General features: G+C 39.6%; 1 pseudogene; it reads left to right on the forward strand.

Annotated features, from left to right (window-relative positions):
- Nucleotides 1–855: 855 nt before the first annotated feature.
- Nucleotides 856–15,280, forward strand: part of LOC149121466 (vomeronasal type-2 receptor 116-like) — a 67,078-nt pseudogene continuing 52,653 nt past the window's right edge.

Consider the following 15,280-nt stretch of genomic DNA (forward strand, 5'->3'; position numbering starts at 1 on the left):
AAGTTAAATGACAGAGGCCGGCACCGCGGCTCAACAGGCTAATCCTCCGCCTAGTGGCACCGGCACACCAGGTTCTAGTCCCGGTCGGGGCGCCAGATTCTGTCCCAGTTGCCCCTCTTCCAGGCCAGCTCTCTGCTATGGCCCGGGAGTGCAGTGGAGGATAGCTCAAGTGCTTGGGCCCTGCACCCGCATGGGAGACCAGGAGAAGCACCTGGCTCCTGCCTTCAGATCCGCGCCGTGCGCTGGCCGCAGTGCACCGGCCGCGGCGGCCATTGGAGGGTGAACCAACGACAAAGGAAGACCTTTCTCTCTGTCTCTCTCTCTCATTGTCCACTCTGCCTGTCGAAAAAAAAAAAAGTTAAATGACAGAATCCCAAAGACAGTGAAATATAGACATCAAGTTTCACTTAGACTAATAGCAGATTTCTCAGCAAAAACCTCTTGACCAGAAGAGAATAGGATGATATGTTCAGGTCTTGAGAAACAAAATTCCAACCAAAAATGCTTTATCCAGTAAGCTACCTTTTAAAAGTGAATCAGAAATAAAATCATCATCTTCAATAGCTTCTCCAGTAAAGTATAACACTGATCTTGGGATTATACGTTCACGTAAAAAGTGACCAATTTCAAAGTCTGCAGCAAGGATAGCTTCAGCATCATCATCCAAATCTCTGCTCTCAGGAACTTCAGGAGGGGCAAAAAAATTAAAGAAAGAGTCATTGGAAACTGTTTTAGTCACAGTACGAACTGTCCCATGTCCCTTGTGTTTCTGCTTCTTCTTAATGGTTTTCAAAGTGACATTCTTTCCTTTTTTCCAATCTATCTGGCACCCCATACAACCCATAATTTCTGAAGATGATGATGATGATTATGATGAAGAAGGTGAAGAAGCGGATGAGGAAGGGGGAGAAGAAGGAGATGAGGAAAATGATCCAGACTATGACCCAAAGAAGGATCAAAACCCAGCAGAGTGAAAGCGGCAGTGAAGCAGGTTGTATGTGGCCTTGAGGATAACCTGCACTGTAATAGCCTAAACACAACTATTATTTACTTAGAGCCTTATGTTTTTGTATTTCCTTGGTAGATTCAGTAATTTTTTTAAGGGAAAGGAATTCATACTTTAAAGATCAATTTGTTCTACCTAGCATTTTAACAATAGTTTTCCTGCAAGATATGTTGAATGCTCAAATTCTTTCATGCGTGTTCATTCATTGCTACATAGTTTGGTTTCCCTGGAAGTTTTTTGAAGTGTAGCTTTTGGAGTACAATTCTGAATTGCAGCTGTTTTTGTTTTGCTCATTTTTTTTTCCTGAAGAACCAAAGTGTTTCTTCAGTTGGTAGTTGAATGAATTTGTCTGCTTGCATTAGCTGTGCCTTTCATTAATTTGTTACAGAAATACAATGATTTATACTAAAACAATTCATATTTAAGAAAAAAAGAGACCAGATTTGTGGTGAAGAATTTCCAGTATGACCACAACCAATAGCTGTTAGATCGTTAATGGACTTTTCTATTTTTAGGCAGCATATAACTTTTTTTTTTTTCTGATCCATATTATATATGTTTATTCACTTCATTAAAATAATGGTTACATTGGCTTCTTGCTGTTTAAACCATAATCTTTTCCTGTTTTTTCATTATGAAATAATTTTCGGTTTAACCATTCCAGTACTTAAGAAATTTTAGGTACTTTTCTTATTGAGGTCAGTGCAGAACCTTTGCAGTCCAAGGATGGCAGCTTTCATCTGGTTTAGGCTTTCTGTTCTCTCCCCAGTACTGCAGGTCTAGTTGACTCAGTTGCAGTTATTAGGGTGAATTGTATCATGCAATTATAGAGGACTTGCTCCGATGTGTACTTCCAAAGAAGATCTCTAGGTACTTAACCTCCTTTAATTCAAAGTATATTCCAAGTTACACGTCTCAGTAAGATCCCAGATTTTTTACTGCCAAGTGTTTGCTCTGTGGCTCTGTATAGTTACTATGCATATGAAACAATATAAATGCCTTCAGTGTAGTGCCTCACATGAAGTAGGAGTTTAATAAATATTCATTTTCTTTAAATGAATTTCCTTACTAACCCATATGTTTTTCCCAGTAGTACTGTTATTTTTCAGACTATATGGTCATCACATTTTGGAATTGCTTTCCAAGTCAGAGTACAAGCTGTATCTGCAGATAATTATCAATATTTTTAGAAACAAAAAATCCTCAAAAATGTTTTGGAAAATGGAACTTTCATCAGAAAAAGTAAATGACTTTTTTCCAAGGCAACACTGACATTACTATATAGTTATAGTATCTTTTAAACATATTTTGCCATATTGCTTTGTATTTGTAAATAGTTGTTTTCTGGTTTTGTTTTTGTTTTTTTTATTTTTAAAGATTTATTTATTCAAAAGTCAGAGTTACACAGAGAGAGAAGGAAAGGCAGAGAGAGAAGGTCTTCCATCTACCAGTTCACTCCCCAGTTGGCCACAACTGTAGGAGCTGAGCCATTCTGAAGCCAGGAGTTTCTTCCAGGTCTCCCACATAGGTGCAAGGGCCCAAGAACTTGGGCCATCCTCCACTGCCCTCCCAGGCCATAGCAGAGAGCTGGATGGGAAGTGGAGAAGGGGATTTGGGCACCACAGGTGGCAGCCTTACCCACAGGTGTCGGCCTTACCCACCACGCCACAGCACCAGCCCCTGTCTTTTCTATTAAACCCATTTGTTAAATTAGGCTAATAGTACTAGAGTATATAAGAATGACCACTTGGGAAGAATAAAACAGTGTTTTAAACCATTAAATTGGGTTTCACCTTCCAATCTATTAATTATGTATGTATGTATGTATTTATTTTAGCCTTAATTTACTTAGGAAAAACAAACAGACTGTAGAAACTGCAGAAATATCCATTTTGATCCAAGGACTCAAATTGCCACATTTTTGTATGTCATTTTTTTCAAAGTTGACTTCCTAACATAATGTGCCGTGTACATTGTTGCCAGTCTGGGCAGCATATAATTTTTAACAAAAACCTCTAATTCATAGTGATTATTGGTTGCCCATATGGAGGTCAACAAAACGTAGGATTTTCAAGTTAGCCTGATATCTTACTGTACTTTTAAATGTAACCTCCATTAAATCCACTAAACATCTTTTCTTTGTGGTAGGGTCTACCTTCTGCTTCTCTGGAAAGGATGAATTTACATCATTTGATGAGCCTATTTCAAGTTTTTTGTTACTGTTTGTTTTGCTTGTTTTTGTTTTTGCAGCCTAAAACAAAAATGTCAAATACAATTTTAGTTTTCTAAAAAAGTCTTAATTTTGTACTAATTTAGGTTAGAAGCAAGGCTTAGTTTGAATTAAGGGTTGTGCCCAGTTAATCATATTGAAGAAAAGGGTGCCAACTTCAGAAAAGTATACTACCAGAAAACAAGTGTTTAAAAAAAAAACTTAAATGATGTAATACTTTTTTAAAAAGAAAAATTAAAAAGTTAAATTCCATTTCCTCATGTTTGGGACTAGAGAGAAGACCCCAAGCTTCTATGATTTATCTAATTCTTAAGCTTTTGTTTAGTATGTATTAAAATGGGTAGTACTGTTTACCTAACTACCTCACCTATGTGTTAAAGCATATTAAATCTCATGAAATGTTTCAGTCTGAATAAAACCTTGAAAATCTGAAAAAAAAAGAAATAAAATCATTCCCAGACCAGCTAAACTGGGAAAATTCATCATTACCAGACAAAGAATCCTGAAGGGAGACCTACATTAGAATTAAAGGATCAGGGCTGATGCTGTGGCCCAGTGGGTTATTGCCTTGGGTTGAAGAGCCAGCATGCCATATGGGCACTGGTTCTGGAGTAGGCTGCTGCTCTTCTGATCCAGCTCTCTGCTATGGCCTGGAATAGCAGTGGAGAATGGCCGAAGTCCTTGGGCCTATGCACCCATGTGGGAGACCTGGAGGAATCTCCTGGCTTCTGGCTTCGGATAGGTGCAGCTCCAGCCATTGCAGCCATCTGTGGAGTGAACCAGAAGATGGAGGACCTCTCTCTATGTCTCTACTTCTCTCTGTAACTCTGTCTTTCAAATAAGTAAAATAAATCTTTAAAAAAGAATCAAGAATCTAATCAATAGATGCTTACAAAAAGAATTAAAGGATCATAACAATCGTCATGAAAACACAATGACAATACAAAATTCAGTAACATTGCAAATTCATAAAAGAGAAAGATAAGAAAATCCACTGTTATGACAGAAAGCTACCAAAACACAAAGAATGAAAAGAAAGGCAGAATGAAACATAGATTATGTAAGACAAGAAGTAAGCCATCAACAAAATTGCAGTAGTGAGTTCTCATCTCTTACATTAGCCTTGAAGGTAAATGGAATATATTCCCCAGTCAAAAGATACACCCTGACTGAATGAATAAAAAAAAGTATACTGAACTCTACATGGCCCATAATAAATTCACCTCACAAGTAAAGATACACATAAACTGAAAGTAAAGGGATGCAAAAGATACAATGTTTCACTCTCTCAAAGACCACCAGGGCTTAATCAGAGAGACCTTGACCATCAAGCAGGCACAAAAATGTTAGTGTCTCTCCTAGGTCTCTGAAGGAGTAGGGAAGCAAGTAGAAGCAGAAACATAGTGGAAGAAAAAACAACCATTGTGTGCAGAATTCTCAGAAATCTCATTAGTGATTGGACACAGGGAGGCACAAGCATACACTCACATGTAGTCATAACAACACATAAGACTTACACACAGCCTTAAACTTACCAAGATGCCACCACATTATACCCAGGCTTGAATAAAAAGGATAATTGGACCATCTCTCTTTCTGGTTCCATGTACAGGGAAAAAACACTCCCAGCACTAGGTCTCCATCTCTGAAGACACTTGGCTTCAGATACTCATGGCAGTTCTCAACAATTCTGTCCTGTGAATTAGATAAAGCCTGCAGGAGTAGGTAGAGAAAAATCAGAGGCAATGACATGTCAATGTCTCCCCAAACTATAGTGAGAGCCCTGAGTCTCAGCTGAGAGGAGGAGACACAGGGCTGGATCAGGTCTGAGGGCTCATCAATCAGCAGTGACAGTGGAGCTCTGTGTAGAGCACAGCTGACTCCAGGTATTGACGTGTGCCCTCTGCCTGTAGGAACCTGTGTGCCAGTCTGGTGAGCTAGACCAGAGCACAGCTAGAAGCAGAATGCAGAGTTCAAAGCAAGTCACAGTGCTGAGACCTGGCTCTTTTAGTGTCCTGTGATCAGAGCTGCTCTGGGTTCCCTGTATTTTCAATGCTTCCCATTTTTTCTCATCCAGAAACTCAGGGGATCCACCTGCCTGAGGCTCTGCACCTGTTGTCCTCCATTATGGGGGAAAACCCTTTGGAAAAACATGTTTTGCACTTGTCTACCTCCTTTGCCTCTAGGGTTGCATGATAGTCCAACAAGGCTTTGGCAATCATAGCATCCTGGTACAGCAGCTCTGTTAAATAGTGTGCACAGTGGCCAAGGGTTTTGTGAATAGACAGCTTTGAGGAATTTGGCAGGGTTAGAAAAAGTTGGTGTTGGAATAACCAAAACACCCAGCTGCATCTTCCCACATGATGCTGTAGACATTAGGTGAAGGGCTGACATCACTCACAGATGACTTCGGACACCACAGGAATGCTCATCATTATCATGCCTAATGTCACTCCCAGGGCCACGGTATCCTGCTGCCAAAAAAATGGGCTTCCTTATTAATAAGTGAATAAGCCACATTCCAGAGAGAGGAAGTAGTTCATCCCCCAATCTTACTCCTCTCCCACAGCTGATCTCCTACCCATCAGCCTGATGCCCTCCACAAAGAGAACACTAGAATCACCAAGCTCTCAACATGTTGTTTCAATGTGACAACTGAAAGAAACTGTGTTGGTTCTCAACCACTTATTTTCTGTGTTCCATAGTTATTTTCTCCCACTTTTCAGAGAAAATTTTACATGTGTATTTTCATTTTGAAATTCATAATTTTAAATTATGTAGATGTATCTCTACCAGAGAATGATTTGATACCTGTACACAATGTTGAGTGGTATAATACAACTGTTTTGCATCTCAGCTTTATTTCACTGCCTTATTTTTTCTTGTGCTGACCACACTTAAAGGTCTATTGTGTCAAAACTTTCAAGTATACAACATGTTATTCACTGTGTTATCTCATGATTTGTGACAGTTCACTTGAACTCCTTGGTCTTGCCTAATTTTGACTGCTGTGATCAACATGTTCTTAGTTTCCCACCTCCTAGTGTTTCAATCACAAAGCTCTATTTAATTTTTTTGAACTTTTATTTAGTAAATATAAATTTCCAATGTACAGTTTATGGATTACAATGGCTTTTCCCCCCATAACTTCCCTCCCACCTACAACCCTCCCATCTCCTGTTCCCTCTCCCATTCCATTCACATCAAGATTCATTTTCAATTATCTTTATATACAGAAGATCAATTTAGTATATATTAAGTAAAGATTTCATCAGTTTGCACCCACACAAAATATAAAGTGTAAAATACTGTTTCAGTACTAGTTATAGCATTAATTCACATTGAACAACACATTAAGGACAAAGATCCTACATGAGGAGTAAGTGCACAGTGACTCCTGTTGTTGACTTAACAATTTGGCACTCTTGTTTTTGGCGTCAGTAATCTCCCTAGGCTCTAGTCATGAGTTTCCAAGGCTATGGAAGCCTTTGGAGTTCGCTGACTTCGATCTTATTTCAACAAGGTCATAGTCAAAGTGGAAGTTCTCTCCTCCCTTCCGAGAAAGGTACCTCCTTCTTTGATGACCCGTTCTTTCTACTGGGATTTCACTTGCAGAGATCTTTCATTTAGGTCCTCTTTTTTTTTTTGCCAGAGTGTCTTGGCATTCCATGCCTAAAATACTCTCATGGGTTCTTCAGCCAGCTCCAAATGCCTTAAGGGCTGATTCTGAGGCCAGAGTGCTGTTAAGACATCTGCCATTCTATGAGTCTGCTGTGTATCCCACGTCTCATGTTGGATTGTTCTCTCCCTTTTTTATTCTATCAGCTACTATTTGCAGACACTAGTCTTGTTTATGTGCTCCCTTTGGCTCTTAGTCCTATCATTATGATCAATTGTGAACAGAAATTGATCACCGGGACTAGTGAGATGGCATTGGTACATGCCACCTTGATGGGGTTGAATTGGAATCCCTTGGTATGTTTCTAACTCCACCATTTGGGGCAAGTCCAATTGATCATGTTCAATTTCAAAAAATATTTGTTTATTTATTTGAAAGTCAGATTTCCACCGAGATAGAAGGTAGGCAGAGAGAGAGAGAGAGAGAGAGAGAGAGATCTTCCATCTGCTGGTTTGCTCCCCAGATGGCCATAACAGCTGGAACTGTGCCGAACTGATGCCAAGCACCAGGAGCTTCTTCCAGATTTCTTCTGGATCCCCAACATGCCTGCAGAAGTCCAAGGACTTACTTGGCCATCTTCTACTGCTTTCCCAGACCACAGCAGAGAGCTTGATTGGAAGCGGAGCAGCCAGGAGTTGAACTCATGACCATATGGTATGCTGGCACTGCAGTTGGGAGCTTTACCAGCTATGCCACAGTGACAGCCCCAAAAGCTCTCTTTCTGAAGTTGACTTTGGACACCAGTCCTAGGAATGAGGAAAGGATACATTCTTTTTTTGCACATGATGTATGCCATGCATCCGAATGACCTCAACACTCATCCACGTTGTCAAATAATAAGATTTTCCTTATTGGTAAGACTGAATAATATTGCAGTTTATATACAGACCACATTGTCTTTATACATTTATCTATTGATGGACACTTAGGTTGATTCCACACTTGGAATTTTTGAATAATGTTGCAATGATCATGGGAGTGCAGATGTTTCTTTCACATGCAAATTCCACATCCTTTAGATATATAATTTCAGGTAGCACTGGGACTGCTGGGTAATATGAAGGTTCTATTTTTGGTCATAAAATTTTTGTTATATTGATACTAATTTACCTTCCTACCTTCATCCTTGTTAACATTTATTTCTTCTATGTTTTTTAAAGATTTATTTTATGTATTTGAAAGTCAAAGTTACAGAAAGAGAGGAAGGGGAAAGAACAAGGAGAGAGAGAGAGAGAGAGAGAGAGAGAGAGAGATCTTCCATCCACTGGTTCACTCCTCCTAATGGCTACAACAGCTTGGACTGGACCAAGCCAAAGCCAAGAGCCAGGAGCTTCTTCCAGTTCTCCCATGTGTGTTCAGGGGCTCGAGCACTTGGAACATCTTCTATGGTTTCCCAGGTCATTAGCAGGCAGGTGTATTAGCAGTGGAGTAGTCAGGTCTGAAACTATCACCTGTATGGAATACCAGCATCACAGGCAGTGGCTTTACCTGCTATGCTACATTGCCAGCCCCCTTTTAATGTTTTTTTTTTTAATAACTCTTCTAACAGGTGTGTGGTGATATCTCTTTATAGCATCAGTTTGTAACTCTCTTGTGATAAGTGGTGATGAGCATTTATTCATTTTTATTTAATGAATGCATTTTTCCTAGATACTACTTTAGGAATATAGTAGTTCTTTCCCCCTTACCCCCCTCGCAAATCCTACCTCACCTCCCTCTCCCTCTCCCATCTCTGTCTTTATTATGGTGTATTTTTAGCATGACTTTATATACAGAGGACCAACTCCATGCTAAGCATAGACTTCAACAATTTGCACCCATGCACATACACAACATATAGAGTACTGTTTGGGGAGAAAATGTGCAGTTGATTCTCATATTAAAATTCATTAGGGACAGAGGTCCTTCGTGGGGAGCAAGTCCACAGTGACTACTATTTTTCCTTTAAAAAGTAACGCTCTTTTTTTGACATCAGTGATTGATCATCTGAGGCTCTTGCCATGGGCTGCTAAGGCTATGGAAACCTTTCGTGACCATAGACCCCATCAGTATTTGGGCACAGTCATAAGCAAAGTGGATGTTCTCTCCTCCCTTCAGAGAAGAGTGTATCCTTCTTTGATGACCCTTTCTTTCCTCTGATGTATCACGGAGATCCTCCATGTATGATATTTTTTGTCACTGTTTTGGCTTTCCAGATCATTTGTTAATTTACCTGTTCATTGTGGGTCTTCTTTTTGAGAAATCTCTATTCAAGTCCTTTGCAAACATTCAGTTGGGTTATTTTTTTCTTACTATTAACTTTTTCAGTGCCCTTTATGTTTTAACTATAATCTTTTATCTGATTTACACTTTCTTTTTTATATTTAAATTTTGGAAAATTTTAATTATTATTACTTTTTAAAACAGCACAGTGAAATTAATTGTTGCAGCCAGCAAAACATCCCTTTTTAAAATTCCACACGGCAATGCAAGTTAAAAAACTTCACTCATCAAATAAATGATATTTTAGACAAGGACTTGCTAAAGAAACCTCATCACAACAACTTTTTAGGGCATGATCACTTTAAATCCATGGGAGCAACAGTCATTCCATCTCTCTTTATTTCAGCAAGAAATCAGTGTCTGCCTGTTACATCAAAAGAAAAAAAATCATGATTTGTTTTCTAAATGTATCACCTGAGTCAAGGAAACATGTTATGACTTCTTGTTGTAGGAAAAATAGCTTGCAGCTTATAGGAGACACTTGGTTGATGTTCATTAATTAGTTTTTTTAAAAGATTTATTTATTTGAAAGACAGAGTTACAGAGAGATATAGATCCAGAGAGAGAAAGAGAGAGAGAGAGAGGTCTTTCATCTGCTGGTTCACTCCCCAAATGACTGCAAATGCTAGAGCGGAGCTGATCTGAAGCAAGGATCTTCTTCTAGGTCTCCCACGTGTGTACAGAGGCTAAGGGAGTTGAGCCAACTTCCACTGCTTGCCCAGGCCATAGCAGAGAGCTGGGTCAAAAGTGGAGCAGGGGGAATCAAACCAGCATCCATATGGGATGAAGGCACTGCAGGCAGCAGCTTTACCTGCTATGCCACAGCTCTGGCCCCCATTAATAAGTTTTTAGCAGATTCAATGTGCTTTGTAGATATAATTCTAAAAACAAACTGATATTCCCTTTCTTCCTCCCTTAATTTCTCCTCCTCTCTCCCACCCACCTTCTTTCTCCCTCCCTCTTTTTTAGTTTTTGAGATAACATATTTACATTACTGTAAAAAGGCTTAATACTTTGCCAAATAAGATGGCAGAATAGTGAGGGCACACTGACAGTCCAAGAAAAGATAGTATAATAAAAGTGGAGTTATGGTAGCCTCAGGAAAAGGATCAGGGAAAAACTCTTCCGGATCTAGTGGCTGTGACTCGGAGGACCTAAGGGGAGAGCAAGGTCACCCACCTCGTGGAAGCTGAGTCGCCGGACCCTGCGGAGCCACAGAGTCTGCACGCCAGCACTGGAAGGGGAGGTGAGACAAAAACCTCTCAGTAACCCAAGACATTGGTGGGGAAAGGCAGAAAAAGCCTACAGAGAACGAGGCCTGAAACCCCATTGGGGAAAGTTCACCAGGCTGGCTGGAGGAGAGAAAAAATTGAATAAATAAGGGGAACCTGCAGGGACATTTAGCCTCTCTCTCCACTCACCTTACAAAGCCGAGCAAGACAAAGGGCAGGCGCCATTTTACATAAGTAAAGTGGTGCATACCATTTTGCATATGTAAAGCGGGTGCCCTTCATTAGCCAAGCAGAAAAACCTGACTCTGGTAAGCAAACGAATACCCACAGGGGCCAGATTTCATACATCAACTACTCTCAATTCCATTCAGCTGTGTGGAATTACTTCCCAACTGAGTCAAAAAAAAAAAAAAAAGGAGAGAGAGAGGAGAGAGCCAGAGCAAGAAAGAGAACAATCAGGGTGAATCACCTTTGGCACACCCTTAACCCTGTAGAACCAGAGCTCTCTGGCCACACCCATCACAGCCTCTAAGGATCCATCAAAAGCAGACAGTCCTCTTAATCTAGAGTCACAGTATAACGAGAAAAAAACAAAGAATATCTCCAATATGCCAAACAACAAACGCAAAAACCGAGGTAACAAGAACAAGGAAGACAGTATGACGCCCCCAAATGAAAGAGACACCCCAATTCAAGATTATGAAGATGATGAGATAGAAGAAATGCAAGAAGCGCATCTCAAAAAATTGATAAGAACATTAAGAAGTTCTCAAAAACAAATTCTCAAACTACAGAAATCCTTAATGGACAAGATAGAAAATCTCTCTCATGAAAATGAAATATTAAGGAGGAAATAAAATGAAATGAAACAACTAGTAGAACATGAAACTATGATAGTGATGAGAAATTATAATGAAATGAAGAATTCAATAGATCAAATGATAAACACATTAGAGCGCCTTAAAAACAGAATGGGTGAAGCAGAAGAGAGTATTGGACTTAGAAGACAGAGCACAGGAAAATATACAGTCAAACCAAAGAAAAGAAGAGGAAATTAGAAATCTAAAACATATTGTCGGGAATCTTCAGGATACTATTAAAAAACCCAACATTCGGGTTCTAGGAGTTCCTGAAGGCATGGAGAGGGAGAAAGGATTAGAAGGCCTTTTTAGTGAGATACTAGCAGAAAATTTCCCAGGTTTGGAGAAGGACAGAGATATCCTAGTACAGGAAGCTCATAGAACCCCCAATAAATATGACCAAAAGAGATCCTCACCACGACACGTTGTAATCAAACTCACCACAGTGAAACATAAAGAAAAGATCCTAAAATGTGCAAGAGAGAAACGTCAGATTACTCTCAGAGGATCTCCAATCAGACTCACAGCTGACTTCTCATCAGAAACCCTACAAGCTAGGAGGGAATGGTGAGATATAGCCCAGGTACTAAGAGAGAAAAATTGCCAGCCCAGAATATTATATCCTGCCAAGCTCTCATTTGTGAATGAAGGTGAAATAAAGACCTTTCAGAGCAAACAGAAATTGAAAGAATTTGTCACCACTCGTCCAGCCATGCAAAAGATGCTTAAAGATGTGTTACACACAGAAACACAGAAACATCAATATGAAAGAGAGTAAATGAAGGAAACCTCACGCCTAAAGATCACAGGAAGTTCAAAACATATATCAGAAAATATCTTTGGCAAATGGCAGAGCAAAGTTACTACTTATCAGTAGTCATATTGAACATTAAAGGCCTGAACTGTCTAGTTAAAAGACACCGATTGGCTGATTGGGTAAAGGAACAAAACCCATCTATTTGCTGCTTACAAGAAACACGTCTTTCCAAAAAAGATGCATACAGACTGAAAGTGAAAGGCTGGAAAAAGATATACCATGCCAACAGAAATGAAAAAAGAGTGGGCATAGCCATCTTAATATTGGACAACATAAACTTTATCACAAAAACTGTTAGGAGAGACAAAGAGAGGCACTATATAATGATGAAGGGATGAATTCAACAGGAAGATATAATGATTATCAATGTATATGCACCTAATTACATGGCACCAGTTTATTTAAAAGATTTGTTAAGGGACTTAAAGGGAGACTTAGACCCCAATACAATAGTGTGGGGAGCAACTGGGAGCAACTTGGACTAGACTAAGTTACTGGAATTAAGACTTATTCTATGCATCTGCTCTCCCACAATATGGCGCTGAGAAGGGAGGAAGCAGCTTCTACACAGCTGCCTCCAGTTCAACCAATAAACAGCAGGACCTGCTCCTGATTGGAGGAGAGCAGCGTACTCAGCGTGTGGGTAGCAGAGTTGGGATTGGTGGAAGAGGACTATAAAGGAGGAGAGAGACAACATGCACCAGGAACATCTATCTGAAGGAACACCTGTGCAGCCCCCAAGAGAGCTGGCCGGTGGTGTGCCGCTCCCCCACGGAAGTGGGGAAAGTGGCTAGGGGGAACCGCCCTTCCACGGAGGTGGAAGGGTCGGTAGCCAACCCGGGAAGAACCAGCAGCAAACGCGGGGAGGGCCGAGCAGACAAAAGAACAGCGCAGGGTTCAGTGTCGCTCCTCCACGAAGACGGGGAGCGACAAATAGTACAGGGGGATTTCAATACTCCACTCTCAGAAATAGACAGATCAACAGGACAGAAGATCAACAAGGAAACAGCACATTTAATCATCACCATTGCCCAAATGGATCTAACATATATCTACAGAACTTTTCATCCTACACAGAAAGCATTTACATTCTTCTCAGCAGTACGTAGAACCTTCTCTAGGATTGACCACATACTAGGCCATAAAGCAAGTCTCAGCAAATTCAAAAGAATTAGAATCATACCATGCAGATTCTCACACCATAAAGGAATGACGTTGGAAATTAGCAACTCAGGAATCCCTAGAGCATATGCAAACACATGGAGATTGAACAACATGCTTCTGAATAAACAATGAGTCATAGAAGATATTAAAAGAGAAATCAAAAATTATCTGGAAGTAAATGAGGATAACAGCACAATGTATCAAAACTTATAGGATACAGCAAAAGCAGTGTTAAGAGAAATGTTTATATCAATAGGTGCCTACATCAAGAAATTGGAAAGGCACCAAATAGATGACTTTCACTGTATCTCAAGGATCTAGAAAATCTGCAGCAAACCAGACCCAAATCTAGGAGGAGAAGAGATATAATTAAAATCAGAGAAGAAATCAACAGGATTGAATCCAAAAAAAAAAAAAAAAATTCCAAAAAATCAGCCAAACGAGGAGCTGGTTTTTTGAAAAAATAAACAAAATTGACACCCCATTGGCCCAACTAACTAAAAAAAGAAAAGACCCAAATCAATAAAATCAGAGATAAAGGAAGTGTAACAACTGACACCACAGAAATAAAAAGAATCATCAGAAGTTTCTATAAAGACCTGTATGCCAGCAAACAGGGAAACCTATCAGAAATGGATAGATTCCTGGACACATGCAACCTACCTAAAATGAACCAGGAAGACATAGAAAACCTAAACAGACCCATAACTGAGACAGAAATTGATACAGTAATAAGGCCCTCCCAACAAAGAAAAGCCCAGGACCAGATGGATTCGCGGCAGAATTCTACCAGACATTTAAAGAAGAACTAAATCCAATTCTTCTCAAACTATTCAGAACAATCAAAAAAGAGGGAATCCTCCCAAATTCTTTCTATGAAGCCAGCATCACCTTAATTCCTAAGCCAGAAAAATATGCAGCATTGAAAGAGAATTACAGACCAATATCCCTGATGAACATAGAAGCAAAAATCCTCGATAAAATACTGGCCAATAGAATACAAAAACACATCAGAAAAATCATCCACCCAGACCAAGTGGGATTCATCCCTGGTATGCAGGGATGGTTTAATGTGCGCAAAACAATCAATGTGATACACCACATTAACAGACTGCAGAAGAAAAACCATATGATTATCTCAATAGACGCCAAGAAAGCATTTTATAAAATACAACACCCTTTCATGATGAAAACTCTAAGGAAATTGGGTATGGAAGGAATTTGAAAGCATTTCCACTAAGATCTGGTACCAGACAGGGATGCCACTCTCACCACTGCTATTCAATATAGTTCTGGAAGTTCTAGCTAGAGCTATTAGGCAAGAAAAAGAAATCAAAGGGATACAAATTGGGAAGGAAGAAGTCAAATTATCCCTCTTTGCAGATGATATGATTCTTTATTTAGGGGATCCAAAGAACTCTACTAAGAGACTATTGTAACTCATAGAAGAGTTTGGCAAAGTAGCAGGATATAAAATCAATGCAGAAAAATCAACAGCCCTTGCATACCCAAGCAATGCCATGGCTGAGAAAGAACTGCTAAGATCAATCACATTCACAATAGCTACAATAACCATCAAATACCTTGGAATAAATTTAACCAAGGATGTCAATGATCTCTACGATGAGAATTACAAAATCTTAAAGAAAGAAATTGAAGAGTATTCCAAAATATGGAGATTTAACAATTGACACTCTTTTTTATGGCAGTAATCACCCAAGGTCAGTAATCACCCAAGGCTCTTGTCATGAGCTTCCAAGGCTATGGAAGCCTCTTGAGTTCACAAACTCCTACTTTATTTAGACAAGGCCGTAATCAAAATGGAAGTTCTCTACTCCCTTCAGAGAAAAATACCTCCTTCTTTGATGGTCCATTCTATAAAGACATAAATTTCATACAAATCCATCTATAAGCCAGGGTAAAAAAGGCACCCAGAATTGTAATAATATTGCTTTCAAGGTGAGCATGAGCATGTCATCTACAAATGTGCACCTGCTACATGGTGATATGAAGAATCTAGTCATTGTTCA

This window comes from Oryctolagus cuniculus, chromosome 16 (assembly GCF_051225735.1).
Source record: "Oryctolagus cuniculus isolate XC-2025 breed Fujian yellow rabbit chromosome 16, ASM5122573v1, whole genome shotgun sequence".
In the NCBI taxonomy this organism is placed as follows: Eukaryota; Metazoa; Chordata; class Mammalia; order Lagomorpha; family Leporidae; genus Oryctolagus; species Oryctolagus cuniculus.